Source organism: Sapajus apella, unplaced genomic scaffold (assembly GCF_009761245.1).
Source record: "Sapajus apella isolate SASKATOON/1434 unplaced genomic scaffold, GSC_monkey_1.0 scaffold122, whole genome shotgun sequence".
NCBI lineage: Eukaryota > Metazoa > Chordata > Mammalia > Primates > Cebidae > Sapajus > Sapajus apella.
In genome coordinates this window covers 2,073,016-2,088,270 of record NW_022437062.1, presented here as the reverse complement: position 1 = coordinate 2,088,270, position 15,255 = coordinate 2,073,016, and positions in this window count along the sequence as shown.

The window sequence follows — 15,255 nt, the reverse complement described above, 5'->3', positions numbered from 1 at the left end:
ATGCTGGTTGCAGACCATTTTGAACTCTCTGCTTCTGGGCATGTGGTAGGATTGTGCCTCCTGACCCCCTGATTCTGGCCAACTAGTTCTGTGTGAGTGTGATTGAGTGTGATTTGTGCCAATCCTGGGCCAGAGAAGCTAATTGTCAGAGAGACCTTCCCACCCCCTTGGCTATTTTCTTGGTTGACCAGCAACGTAGAGCAGTGAGTCCTCTGTCATCCTAGTGCTCCGAGCGGGAATGTGGATATAAGAGCAGATTGCCAGACTACCCATGCTGCATGTTCAGTGTGAGTGTGAAACAATCTTTCTTGGTTTTAAGTCACTATGATGTGGGGTTGTCTGTTACCACAACATTAGCAAGCCCATCCTGACTGATACCTATCCCCACCATCTGGTATGGTGCTGGCATCTCTAGGTGCTTAATAAATGTTTACTGGAAAAACGAAACTAGTCTAGGATAATATTAAATAAAATAGTGTTTGTGAAAGTGTCAGGCATCTAAGAAACACTAAGTATTAATTGGATCCAAGGAATACATCTGTATTATATGTTTCTTTTTATTTTTTTATTTTTAGAGACAGGATCTTGCTGTGTTCCCCAGGCTGGAGTACAGTGGCACTGATAGCTCACAGTAATCTCTAACTCCCGGGCTCAGGTGATCCTACCACCCCAGCCTCCTGAGGAGGTAGGACTACAGGTGTGCACCACTGTTATGCCCAGCTAATTTTAAAATATTTTTGTAGAGACGGGGGTCTCACTGTTTCCTAGCTGGTCTTGATATGTGGGTTTTAAGTGATCCTTCTGCCTTGGGCTCCCAAAGCTCTGGGATTACAGGTGTGAGCCAACCTGCTCAGCCTTAGGTTTCTTTTTAAATGCATACTTCAATTGTGTGTGGGAACACATGTCTGGTGGAATGAAAATTAAATTACTAAATTAGATATCATTATCAACAACAAGAGGAATATCATTTATAGCCAAAGATAAAAAGTGATTACAGAATATATTTCTCAAGCAGAATATTTAATATCTCAAATTAAACAAGCATCCAATTAAAAAAGAGTCAGCATTTAAAATTCTATCATAGGTCCCTTGTACTCCAGGTAGGCTGTGTAATTTGTTTCAGAATTACTCATTTAGCTCTTCACTGCCCTCTCCAGGTTCCACAGGTTTTCCTGAGATGGGGAAAGACCCATTTGTTACCAGCAGTTAGGGGTTGAGGGGAGGAGGGGTAATGGGTGCCAAAGCATAGGAAATATTTATTTTGAATTGTTTCCTTGGCTTCTGTAATTGTTGCTACCTTCTGCAATAGGCATGCCAGCTGAAATAGGGCTTCTTAATAGCTAAACTCCAAGAAAGTAAGCAAGCAGCCACTAATGTTTATTGAGTATGAAACAATGTCCTACGAATTTATGAAGAGTGCAAAACATAAATAAAGTTTCTCTCCACAAGGAACTTATAAATACCCAGATGAACTTTGCGTAAGAGGCAACTTGCAAATGTACAAGGGACGATCACTGATCTGTGTTGGGCAAAGCCCAGGTTGCATGTGACAGCATGTGTGAACGTGTATTTCCTTTCTGTGTAGAGAATGGATTGCCTCTTGTGTAACTGTGCTAAATGAAGTGCTTGTGTATGTTAAGTGGTAACATTCACACTGCTTTTCTCCTCCAGGAAGAAGAGCTGCCAGGTCCCAGGAGAACAAGAGCAGTTCTTTCTCCCAATCTTAATAGGAGTAAACAGTGGGAGGGAGAGCTAGTATTCCTGTAGTAGAAGCTGAAGACAGAGTAAAAGTAATTAATTCACGGGAAAAATAAACAAACAATTGGACTCAGCCAGAGGAAAAAGACCGTTAACACCCCAACACCCAAGGCAACCTAGAACAGTCTATGTAATCTAGTCTCTGCTGTCAGCTTCATCTACCATCACGTGCCCCATTATTCACGGGGCTCCACCTTGTATTCCAGTTGTTCCTCAAACATTTTATATATTTTCTCTCTGAGGGACTCAGCTCTTGGTATTTGCTTTGCTCTGAAATCTCTTCCATAGATCTTCACGATGGCTGGCTTGTCTTAGGTCTTAGTTCAAACATCACCCTCTCAGAGAAACCTTGCCTGACCTCCACTATATACATGGAGGGTTTCCAGAATAGATGAAGGTATTGAACAAATGGGCTAGATAAAACTGAAAACAGGGTGCTCTGCTTGGTTTTTTAGAAAAACGGAAATAGAGGCATCACACATGGAGGTGACATACCTGAGATTATCCAGTAGACCTGGACTCTTGAGTCTACATGTGCTGCTGTGCAGAGTTTGGCACAGAGGGCCAGTCTGCAAATGGACCTCTTGCTATTAACTACTGTGCACCTATGCTTTGTTAGCAATGAAGTGTGTGTAGCTTTTGTTTCATGGCCTTGGGGAGTATCCTTAAATCTTTTGTCGTTTAGTTTCTTCATCTGAGGTTAACAATATATATATTTTAAAAAGCCATAGAAACTGGGAAGAAACGTTTGCAATTTATAGCAGAAAGAATTAATAACCATAATATGTAAAGAGCTTCAAAAAACACAGAAGAAAAAGGCCAACGCATCTGTGAAAAATTGGTTCAAAATATGAGCAGAGTTCACAGAAAAGGAAGGAAAATGGCTCTTAAATATAGGAAAAGATACTCAACCTTACAACAAATAAACTTTAAAACTTCATTGAGATAGAATTTTCTCTCCTGTCAGACTGCCAAGAATCTAAAAGATTTCTGTTTATGTGTCTGTCTCCCCAACTAGACTGATTGCTCCAGCAAAGGCAAGAACCATGTCATTTAAACTTTCTATCCTTTAAGGCCTTGATGCTGGTTGCAGACTATTTTGAACTCTCTGCTTCTGGGCATGTGGTAGGATCGTACCTCCTGACACCCTGAGGCCATCTGGCTGGTTCTGGCCAACTAGTTCTGTGTGAGTGTGATTGAATGTGATTTGTGCCAACCCTGGGCCAGAGAGGTTAACTGTCAGAGGGAGACCTTCCCGGTCCCTCGGCTATTTCCTTGGTTGACCAGCAATGTAGAGCAGTGAGTCCTCTGTCATCCTAGGCCTCCAGTGGGAATGATAGAGATGAAGAACAGTTTGCCAGCCAATCCATGCTGCATGTTCAGCATGACTGTGAAATAATCCTTCTTGGTTTTAAGTCACAACATATTGTGTTGGTGAGGCTGTGGTGAAATGGATGCTTCCATACGGTGCTAGTGTGAATGTAAAATGGTGCAAGTCTCATGAATGGGAATTTGACATATCTAGTAATATTACATATGCATTTTCCCTTTGATCCAGTAATCCAACTTCTAGGAGTCTATCCTAAAATATGTTGTGAAAGTACAAGAAGACTTTTAAACATGACTATACATTGCAGCATTGTTTATAATAGCAAAAGCTTGGAAATTGGTTGAATATTGCCATGGAAGGTCCACTCCGTGGAATATTATGCAGCTATAAACAAGAAGAAGACTTCTGTATTAGTTTGTTTTCATGCTACTCATAAAGACATGCCCAAGACTGGGCAATTTATAAAAGTGGTATATAATGGACTTACAGTTCCACGTGGCTGGGGAAACCTCACCATCATGGTGGAAGGTGAAAGGCACATCTCACATGGCAGCAGACAGAGAAGAGAGCTTGTGCAGGGAAACTGCCCCTTTTAAAACCACCAGATCTCATGAGACTCATTTGCTATCACGAGAACAGCATGGGAAACACTCGCCGCCATACTTCAATCACCTCCCACAACGCTTGGGAATTATGGGAGTTACAATTCAAGATGAGATTTGGGTGGAGGTACAACCAAACCATCTCCACCTCTATATATGACCATGAAGTGATGACCCCAATAGCATGTTTAGTGAGATAATTTATGGCCTTTGTGTACGGTTTTTTTTCTTTACCTGCATTGAACAAACCTTAAATTTACAGTTAGAAATATCATGTTTGTTTTTATCTTGAATTACCCACAAGCCCATGAACATCTTTTCCCAGAAAGTTTCTCAGTTGAGAACTTGTGAAATCCACTTCATTTATATGTTAAGATCTGTGCTATGGGATGTCGATAGCCTGGTGAAAATGACCCAGCCTGGCATGATGCTTGCCTCTATTTGAAAGGTGTTGGTTCAGAAAGGGGAGTGCTTCAGAGGCTGCCACATCCCTCTGAAAATAATCTGCAGGTTGGACCTGCTGCCATTAGGCTGTTAGGCTGCCTAGGGGATGGTTTCTGGGTGGATTAGCCAGATTTGCCATTGGCAGGTAGGAGAGTTGCACCATCAGAATTAGGCTTGCTACTCCATTAAGCTTTTGGCCACGTAATTTAAACCATAGTATTATTTTCCTAATAGGCAACGCATCTGCATTTTAAATTGCAAAGAGAAAGGATAGGCAGTGAAAAGTCTTTTTGTCATCTGTTTCCCCAGGCATGCAGTTTCCCTCTCAAAGGCAACTAATCTGATAGGAGCATGTGGAAAGAAAGAGGATGGAAGACAATACGGCCAATATTGGGAAGGTTACACTGGAGGAGAGCTGGGGCTCAAACATTCTAGTGCACTGGGAGACAGCATAAAATTCATCCTGTCTTGATTTTAGATGTTGTGTGTGTGTAAAAAAAGGGAGGAGACATTTTATATAGTAGCAGCCGGCTACCCACATTGTGCCATGACCCGCTTTTGTGTCACTTAATATCTCTTGGTAATTGTTCCATATCAGTGCCCAAAAAGCTTCCTCATTCTTTTTTTTTTTCTTCAACTGTTCAGTTTTCTATGTATGGTTACATCATATTATATTTAACCCATTCTTTACTAGTGTCTGTTCCCATTTGTTTTTCCATTTTGAACACCAGACTTTAAAACTCATTCATCTAGGACACACAAAGGATTTTGTTTCCTGCGAAGAGCTCCGTGGCTCCCTGACTTGCTCAACTGTTTTAAACCCCCACCCCACATGGAATAAGCATACTTCACCCTTCTCTCACAACAATTAAGTCAACTTATCTTTGAATAAGTAGCTGGGGGTGGGGAGGACACACCCCTGGAGTGTGGGTTTAGGTTTGTTTGATTGGGGCGTGTGCCAGGGTGGGTGGAGCAGGATGAAGAGCTCTTCATTAGTGTTTCTCATGTTTGAAGTCAGATCTTCTTCCCTAGCTGAGGCCAGAGTCTTCAAGCTTCTAACAGGAGTTTCTAGAGCCACTGAATGTTTCAGAGAACAGGTACAAAAGCTCTCGGCTGGTGTAAGAGCAGAGGAAGTGCCTTTACAAGGGTCTGCTTGGAAATAGGGGCAAGCTACTAAACTAGCGTGCAAAAGCAGAAAAGGGCCCGGGGTATTTTTAAACCTCTTACAAATAGGAGCAAGCCCAAATTTAACACAGGCTGGCTTTTTAATGTGGCTTTCTTTTTCACCCACCTTCCCTTCAAAGGGGTGCTTTTTTCTTCTTTCTGCTGAAATACAAGGGCTTAGGGAGCAACTACTCAGTCAGTTCCAACAAACAGGGCAAGTTAACACTTGTAAGAACAACACCCAAGTAGCAAAGGAAGCCGAGTTAAAATAAAACCACACCTCCTTCCCCTCAGGGTGACAAAGATAACCAAACCCAGTCTGGCCTCTACGCTCCAGCAACAAGCAGGCTGAAGCAAAGGGCAACTGGGCAGGAAGAAGGGGCGGAACTTGGGGTCATCCATACCTGCCCAATTCCCTTGCTCCCCTCTGTTCCTGCCTCTCCAATTCCCATCTCCACCCAGAGCTGGTCTAATGCAGAAAAGTGAGGGGAACTCGCTGTAACCATTTCTCTTTCTAAATATCTCCTTAGGCAACTTAAACCTTTGTTCTTTCTTCCCCCAAAACAGTTCTCAGAAGGAGTTTGGTACTATGGAATCATCTGTACTAGAGATAGTTAATAATCTTTAATGAATTGTTCCTTCTATATTTCTAGAAGGAACAATTCTTACCCTTAAGCAAAATAAATGATTGTAAAGGTCACAGGGTACTTCAGGCATCAGTGATTTCACTAGTGGGAGGTAGTGTGGGTAGAACCCTAGTATGCTCCAGATGCCAAAATCCTATCCTGTGATTGGTTATCTCACATATGCAAAACCACAACAGTCTACACCTCTAAACACACTTAAAACACTCTTTCACTGTTAAGCAACCTGCATTTCTACACTCCTTAGCAGAATAGTTTGAGTGAAAACTGCGTTTATATGCAGTGATCGAGGCCAGCAGTGTAGAGCATCCGCTCACTGCATTCTAGGACAGCTCTGGTCCCCAGGCCCAGAGGTTTAGGTAGTATATGGTCAGACCATTGAGCTGAGTGCAAAACCTTGGTGATACCTATCGACATACAAATATTCATCCATTACGTTCATTTATTTATTTATATTCACAATTTTATTTGACTTGAAGCTTGGTGCTACCTATCTGGGTCTGAATCTGTATCCAGATTCAGAGCCTGATCTGTGTCAGCCTCTGTATTCTGGAAGCCCCCCGTTTGGGAAAGAGACCATGCAAGGTTGCTCAGGTCGTGCCCTGGCTGATTAGTTCTTGAAAGAGAAGCCTCCCTGACTTTAATCCCCAGGACTAACTAACTTCAAGAGTTGGAATGAGAAGGCACTCAAACCGTAAATGTATGCAAAGCAGCAGCAAGAACATTAGAAGAACCCAGCAGTTTAAAAGTAAGTAAGCCTGCAGAACCTCTCGTGCATCTTCCTCTGCCCTTGTCTGGAAGCCACCTTTCTGCAGCCTGGCTCTCTGTAGCTGTCAAAACCCCAAACTTAAAGCTATTGGCTCAGTGATTCGACTCTGGGTTTTGGGGTCAGGAAGTTAGCTTGGGGAGGTGGGCGGCGGGGGGGTAAGTTTTTCTGCGGTTGTCTGAGCAACTGTGGAAGAATTGTTTGATCTTTGCAGGATTTGAAAATATCTTGTTGCACCGTCAGTGGCCTTTGGTAGGCTATAGGCCATGGTTGGAGAATGTTTTACTTGCCTTTTAAGAATAGGACACTGAGTCAGCTATTTAACATTCAGAGGGGCAGCACCAAAGGACAGATAAATGTCTGATGCAAAGAAGGGTAATGAAAGGAGTCTAGGCCTTCATCACGCTAGCTCCTCCCCGGGCTCTGGAAGATCCTGAGAGCTCCTTCTAGTGTGCAGGCTTTAAATCATCCAAGATCTTTTAAGCTCTGACTGTGAAGAGCTCCGGGGGAAATCAATGGACAGACCCTAGAGCGATGCCGCTGAACCCCATGATTGTCCAAAAGAAATATTTTACTAACCAGCCATTCTAACAGGGGAAACTATGGCCAGTAGAAACACCTTCTCAGAGATCACTCAAGGAAAGCAAGAGATGAAGCCAAGTCTCTTCTTGGGAGGTGAGAATAAGTGCGTCCTTTCCTTAAAACCCAGTGGTGTAGACACTCTTCCCAATGCATTATCCTTCTTAGGGCCCCCACAATAAATACAGAGATCTTCAGTAATTTCTTTGTTAAATGAAAACATAATGGAGACGTCTCAGAGTGATGGGTCAGCATGCAAACGCAAATCATGTCCAAGCAGGACTCTTCGGTGACTTCAAAAGGAGTGAGACACAGGGAAGCAGGAGAACAGGATACAACAGCCGAAGGAGGAAACTGGAGAAGGCCTGACAACAGGACTGAGAAAGCTGGCTTCACAGCCAAGAATGGCACAGCAGGATTCCCTAGGGGAGAGCTCCTCAGGACTTAAGGAAGCAGGGGAAGCACTTCTTTCAACCTTTAGTGAATTAGGGATTTCTAGAGCTAGAAAAGGGAAACTCAGACCAGGCGCAGTGTGGCTCTGCCTATAATCCCAGCACTTCGGGAGGCTGAGGTGGGTGGATCACTTGAGGTCAGAAGTTTGAGACCAGCCTGGCCAATATGGTAAAACCCCATTTCTACTAAATATATAAAAATTAGCCAGGTGTGGTGGCGTGGGCCTGTAATCCCAGCTACTTGAGAGGCTGAGGCAGGAGAATCACTTGAATCGGGAGGTGGAGGTTGCAGTCTGCCTAGATCACGCCACTGCACTCCAGCCTGGGTGACAGAGACTCATTCTCAAAAAAAAAAAAGAGAAAAAAAAAAGAGAGAGAAAACTCACACTTCTAGAAACTAAAGGAATTTGACAGCATAGTTTTACATAGGACTGGAAAATAGAAGCAGGACTTGAATGAGGATTTACAATCCTGAGGATTAGGTTCTAGACTGGTATAATTCAATAGAATTATTAAGGCTCGGCATGGTGGCTCACACCTGTAATCCCAGCACTTTTGGAAGCCAAGGCGGGTGGATTACCTGAAGTCAGGAGTTCGAGACCAGCCTGGCCAACATTGTGGAACTTCATCTCTACTAAAACTACAAAATTAGCTGAGCGTGGTGGCACATGCCTGTAATCCCAGCTACTCAGGAGGTTGAGGCAGGAGAATCGCTTGAACCTGGGAGGAGGAGGAGGTTACAGTGAGCTGAGATCATGCCACTGCACTCCAGCCTGGGCAACAAGAACAAAACTCTGTCTCACATACACGCACAAATTTAATTAAAAAATTAAAAATTAGAAATATTAATAGAATGGCAGGCACACATATGCAAGTTTACATCTTCTAATAGCCACATTAAAAGGAGTAAGAAGAAACAGGTACAATTAATTGTATGAATATATTTCATTTAGCTAAATATAGCCAAAATATTACCATTTCAACATGTAATCAAGTATGATTAAAATATTTTACATTAATTTTAACCTTAAATTATTTAAAGGTAGAATTAAAAATTTAGTTCCTCGGTTGCACTGGCTACATTTCAAGTACTCCATAGCACATGTGGCTGGTGGCTACCATGTTGGACAGCAGAGGTCCAGTTGAAGGCCCTCAAATTATGGAACCTCAGATGATGGAACAGTTCAAATTTGAATCCAGACATCTTAGTTGTGAGAATGTATGTGTTTTAACTGAACTTGAGAGTCTATTTTCTCTTGAAAAATTTAGTTGTGTGCACTTCAACAACGGTGCACATGGGACTGTGCTGTCCAAGGTGGAGGGGCTGTATCTTTCAGATTATAAGAATGTAGGAAATGGTCAGGACCTGTAGTGGCCATCTATATCAGTTAGTGAAAACTAAGTTTTGCCTGAGTCACAACCAACCTCCAAATGTTGGTAATTTTACCTTCAAAAAAAATTTTTTTTGAGATGGAGTTTTGCTCTTGTTGCCCAGGCTGGAGTGCGATGGCACAATCTCGGCTCACCACAACCTCTGCCTCCCAGGCTGAAGTGATTCCCCTGCCTCAGCCTCCTGAGTAGCTGGGATTACAGACATGTGCCACCATGCCCAGCTAATTTTGCATTTTTAGCAGAGACAGGGTTTCTCCATGTTGGTCAGGCTGGTCTCGAACTCCCGACCTCAGGTGATCTGCCCTCCTCAGCCTCCCAAAGTGCTGGGATTACAGGCATGAGCCACCGTGCCCAGCTAAAAATGTTTATTTTTCTCTTATTATGTCTACCCTGCGCTGGGGAAGGAGGGACTTGAGGAGATAGGGAGACTGCTCTTTGTCCTCACTCCATGACCCAATCTGTCAGAGCAGTTACTAGCTGAACTTTGTTGATCACCAAGGGCAGAGGAGAAGAGTGCACTGGATGGCCCTACAACTCAATTCTAGACCCAGAGCTGACGCCAGTCACTTCTCCACGTTGGCTGCAGCTAGTCTCATGGCTACATCCAATCCCAGAGTGACCAGGATGTGCGATCCTGCAATGTGCCCAGAAGGCAGGCTTAGAGATGGAAAATTTGGTGAACAGGACTACTGACTCTATCCCCACCTTTTTGACTTTGGTTGGCTGTTGTAACCCAAATTACATCCAGGGAGCAGATGGAGTGCCACGTTGAACTTCACTGAAGAATGCAGTCCACGTCTGTTTTGTTAAGGAAATCCTGCCTGGGAATTGTGCTTTTCTGGTGGAGGGAAGGTCCAGAAAGATAAAATTTCACGTAGATGAGGTTCAAACAGAAGAAAGACTTTGGGAAGCAATACACTACAGTATCTTATTTCCCACTCTGGCAAGAAATCAGAGATGTACCTTCCCAACTGGTCTAGGACAAGAGTAAGAATTTCTACTCAAACGTTGGGCATTGTAAAGAAGAGCAAGTAAACACAAAGAGATTGTCTGTGTTCAGGGTGTGAATTCACATCAAGCATTAAACAATGTAAAAAATAACCAAGATTAAATATGTTTTCAAATACAGTATGTGTGAAAACATGAATAAGGGGAAAGCATATTATTTAAGATGGAAAATATTACCTTTTGAATCACAAAATCGTCATTTTTGTAGCAGGAAATCTTAACCTCATTTGGTAGAATAGAAAATGAAGAGAGGCTAGACTCATTGCCTGAGATTAGCACACACTAAGTAAGTGGCCTTTTTGGCGTTCAGCTCTGTACTGCTGATTCCTCGGCTAGTAGTTTTTCTTCCCTAGTGAAACAATTTGCATGAGGCGGCTCCTCATAACAGTTCACCCCCAAAGTGAACTATTGTGACTTTATTCCTTCCAATGCCAGCCCCAGATTAGTCAGATCTGTCTCTAATGTTATGACTTTCTTTTCATTTCTAACTTTGTCTTCAAGTCTTGAAGATAGATGTGAGTTTTATGAGATCAGGGACAACAAATCTCTCTCTCCCTTTAATTAACATTTCTTTTTGCAGATGAAAATAAAGGTAAGGACCTGTTAAGGACCGAATTGTCTCTCCCCAAATCGTATGTTGAAGTCCTAACTCCCAATGCTGCCGTATTAGAAGACAGGGCCTTTTAAAGAGGTGATTAAGGTTGGCCAGCCATGATGGCTCAGGACTGTAATCCCAGCGCTTTGGGAAGCTGAGGCGGGTGGATCACCTGATATGAGGAGTTCGAGACCAGCCTGGCCAACATGGTGAAACCCTGTCTCTACTAAAAATACAAAAATTAGCCAGACGTGGTGACACAGGCCTGTAATCCCAGCTCCTCAGGAGGCTGAGACAGGAGAATCACCTGAATCCAAGAGGCAGAGGTTGCAATGAGCCAAGATCACGCCATTGCACTCCAGCCTGGGTGACAAGAGCAAAACTTTGTTTAAAACAAAAAAAGAAAATGAAAAGTTATTCAGGTTAAATGAGGTCATAAGAATGGGGCCCTACTCCCATAGGACTGGTTTCCTTACAAGTAATGGATGAGACACCAGAGAGCCTTCCCTCTCTCCTGTTTCCATGGAGGGAAGGTCATGGGAGGATACAGCGAGAAGGGGGCCATCTGCAAGCCAGGAAGACAGGCCTCACCAGAAACCAGCTCTGACAGCACTTTGGTTTTAAGCTTCCCAGACTCCAGAAATGGGAGAAAATAAAGTTTTGTTGTTTAAGCCACCTGGTCTGGGGTATTGTGTATGGCAGCCCAAGGCAACTAATACAGGAGCTATGCCACAATTCTTTCATTTCGTTTTACAAAAATGTCTTGCTAGGACATGACTAGCTACCTGAATTCCACAAGGCTAATATTTGTGGTTGGTACCATATTGGGTGCTGAAGGGAGCACAGAACGTAAGACACTGCCTTCAAGAGTTGTAGCAAGGAAGGTATAGACACCACCAAGGTAAAAATCACTGTGGTCTAGAAATAATTCATGGGCCCAGGAAAAGTGAATTCTGACTGGGAAGTTGAGAAGCTTCCATAGAGGAGGCAGCAGTCGTTGGGTGGGACCTCATCCTTCAACTTCCCCATGCCATGTTGTCTCTTCAGCTTGGTTTATTTGTATGTCACATACACACACATGCGCCATTTCTCAGTGAAATCAACATGAGCATATTTATTAAAGAAAAACTAACATGAGCACTATGTGTAAAGCACTAGCATGTGTTATTTCATACAAACCTACAACACCCCAATTTTGTATTTTTAGGCCTATTTTTTAGATGAGGAAGCAGGCTGTAGGTAACTTGCCTAAGAGGCTAAACTTTAAGTGACTGAGCTGAGACTTGAGCCCAGATGTGTTTGACTCCCCAAACCAGGATATTACCTCTGTAAAATAACAGGTGTTGCTGCCAAATGTTTCAGATAAATCTTCCTTGTAGATCAGATAATTGGTGAATCTGGCTTTTCATTTACCTGTAGGTGTATTATTTTAAACTTAGATGTTCTTGTTTTTCTATATCAGGGATCATTTGTGTACTTTCCCCACTGATGTAGTCGGGATACCTTTATCAGTGCCTGGCACGTGGTAGATATTCCACAAATATTTGTTAAATAGTAATTGCTTTTACCTCGTGAAAAATGTATAAAAAGTAGCTTTAGGAATGATAAACGGACACAGTCCAACAGATCCCTTCACAGGGTTGAAATGCAAAGGGACAGGATGGCAGAAGATGGAGACCGGTGATGGAGTGGTTCAGGCTGATGAAAGGTTTTGAGCTTGTGGAATGTGAGGAGTCAGGGAGATGTGAGGAGCTGTCCAGCTGTCCCCTGGAAAAGGCAGCCTGGATATAAAAGTATGTCCGTGGGGCTCATCTCAGGGGACAGCTGAGGCTAGGGACAGACAGAATTGAGGGGGAGACCAGGAGATGATGAAAGCCTAGCAGACTTCCGGTTTTTAGGAGGCAAGTGTGTCCCAAACTGAACTAGTATGACTTTATTCCTCCTAATGCCAGCCCCAGATTAGTCAGATCTGTCTCTAACGTTCTTTTCTTTGTGCCTTTGTTGACACTTTTTCTTTCATTTGGACTCCCCATCGCTATGCACCCCAAATCCAAATTCCATGAAATTCTAACGCCGACTTCAACTGACTGATTGCCCTCTGAATTTCTGCTTTTCACTGTGAAACTAATGAGCTCTGCTTTTCTGATTGCTTATCTGTCAGGGAAGCATTTCTGAGCACCTCTCCTAATACTTGTGTTTATTCATTTTTAAAAATACATACCTACAACTGCTTTAAAACATCATGTAGAAATGAGATAGATTTTATTTTTATTTATTATTAACTTTTGTTTATTCTTTTTTTTTGAGAAAGGGTCTCCCTCTGTTGCCTAGGATGGAGTGCACTGGTACGATCATGGCTCACTGCAGCCTCAAACTCCTGGGCTCAAGGGATCTCCCATTTCAGCCTCTCTAATAGCTGGGACCACAGGCACATGCAACCATGCCTGACTAATTTTTGTATTTTTTGTAGAGATGGAGTTTCACTATGTTGCCTAGTCTGGTCTTGAACTCACCGGCTCAAGCGATCCTCTTTCCTTGACCTCCCAAAGTGCTGATATTACAGACATGAGCCACTGTGCCCAGTCCCTGCCATTTTCTTATTGTTAACTTGTACTTAAGTTATCAATATTATTTTCAATCAATGGATAATTTATAAAATATCATTCATGGCATTTGTCCATGTTCGGGGAGCTATATTATCTAGTTTTTACTAATCAAAAAAATCTGTTTAATTGGGGGAAAATAAGCCAATTTGTCATGATTAGTGGAAAGTCAGTGCAACCACTATCAACTTTTCCTCTGTGAAAATTCCACTGTTCTCTCAGGACACATGACTGTGTGACATGGTCCGGGTGAAGATCCCAGTGTCACCCCTCCCTTTAGGGCATATCAGAGAACTTGGTCCTGTCTATAGCCCAAAGCACTTGCTTACTAATTGGCTCGAATTGCTCTGTTTCATATGTGCTTCTCTTTATTTTCCTAAATCTGTTAATAAACACTTTGAAAGTAGAGATGGCTATGACGTTTGTCTCTGATGGGTTGATAACATACATTAGCTCTTCCGTCCTCTATTCTTGTCACCTTTTCCATGAAGTTCAATTCAAGGAGAATCTAGGGTCCAAAGTTTATTTGAGTGGCCAGCATTCCTACGTGTGGTCAGCGTGAACAAGCCACATGGGTTGAGTAGAGTCTCTTCTCTCTAAAGTTTCCAATTTGCCACTCTTTTCAAGAAAGTTGACTCCCCTCTAGCAGCTCTGCACAGTTCTCACTTCACAGCTTTTAGCTGGAATAGTCTATTCTCATGCTGGCAGCCTTCCTTCCTCCTCCCTGCTCCTTCTCTACCCACTGCTCCTCCGAGGTATGGAACATCTCTACTGCCTGAGTTGACAAAAACAAAACAAAACCCAGAACCTGGGAAATTACATTTCATTAGACATCCCCTCCCTAAGGTAGCAATTCAGAAATAGCACTTTCTGTTCAGTCTGCGTGAAAGTAACATTTCTCAGCCAGAGTCTCAGCATCAGCCCCAACTAAGAGCTGTCAGGTTGGTTGTGCTGACAGTGGGCAATTCACCAGAGCCTTTACTGGTAGAGGGAAGTCACAGAGGATGACTGACAGGAGTCCGAAGATCTGAAGAGTCTCCACTCTGGTGACACGAACCCCATCTTGTCCTTGTTCTATTCATAACGATGTGTAACTGCGAGCAAGTCACTCACTGGTTTCCTTCCTTGTTTCCTTCCTTCCTTCCTTCCTTCCTTCCTTCCTTCCTTCCTTTTTCTTTCTTTTTCTCTCTTTCTCTTTCTTTCTTTCCTCTTCTTCTTTCTTTCCTCTCTCCTCTTCCCCTCCTCTCCCCTTCCCTTCTTGCCCCTTCCTTCCCCTCCTCTCTCCTCCCCTCCCCTTCCTTCCCCTCCTCTCTCCTCCCCCCCCCCCCTCTCCCCTCCTCTCTCTTCCCCTCCCCTTCCTGCCCCTCTCCTCCCCTCCCCTTGCTTCCCCTCCTCTCTCCTCCCCTCCCCTTCTTTCCCCTCCTCTCTCTTCCCCTCCCCTTCCTTCCCCTCTCCTCCCCTTCCCTTCCTCCCCATCTTCTCTCCTCCCCTCCCTTTCCTTCCCTTCCCCTCCCCTCCCCTTCCCATCCCTTCTCTTTCACAGTATCTCACTGTCACCCAGACTGGAGTGTAGCGGTGTGATCTTGGTTCACTGCAACCTCTGCCTCCCAGGTTCAAGCGATTCTTGTGCTTCAGCCTCCCAAGTAGCTGGTACTACAGGCAGACACCACCCTGCCCAATTAATTTTTGTATTTTTAGTAGAGACAGGGTTTCACCATGTTAGCCAGGCTAACTCCTCGCTTGAACTACTGACTTCAAGTGATCTGCCTGCCTCAGCTTCCCAACTTGTTGGGATTACAGGCATGAGCCACTGTGCCTGGCTGGTTTGTATATTTCAATGTAGATAAAAATCTTATCCACTTCATCAGCTTGTTTTGAGGATTGTTGGGAAATGGTATAGTGAATATATTTTGAAAAA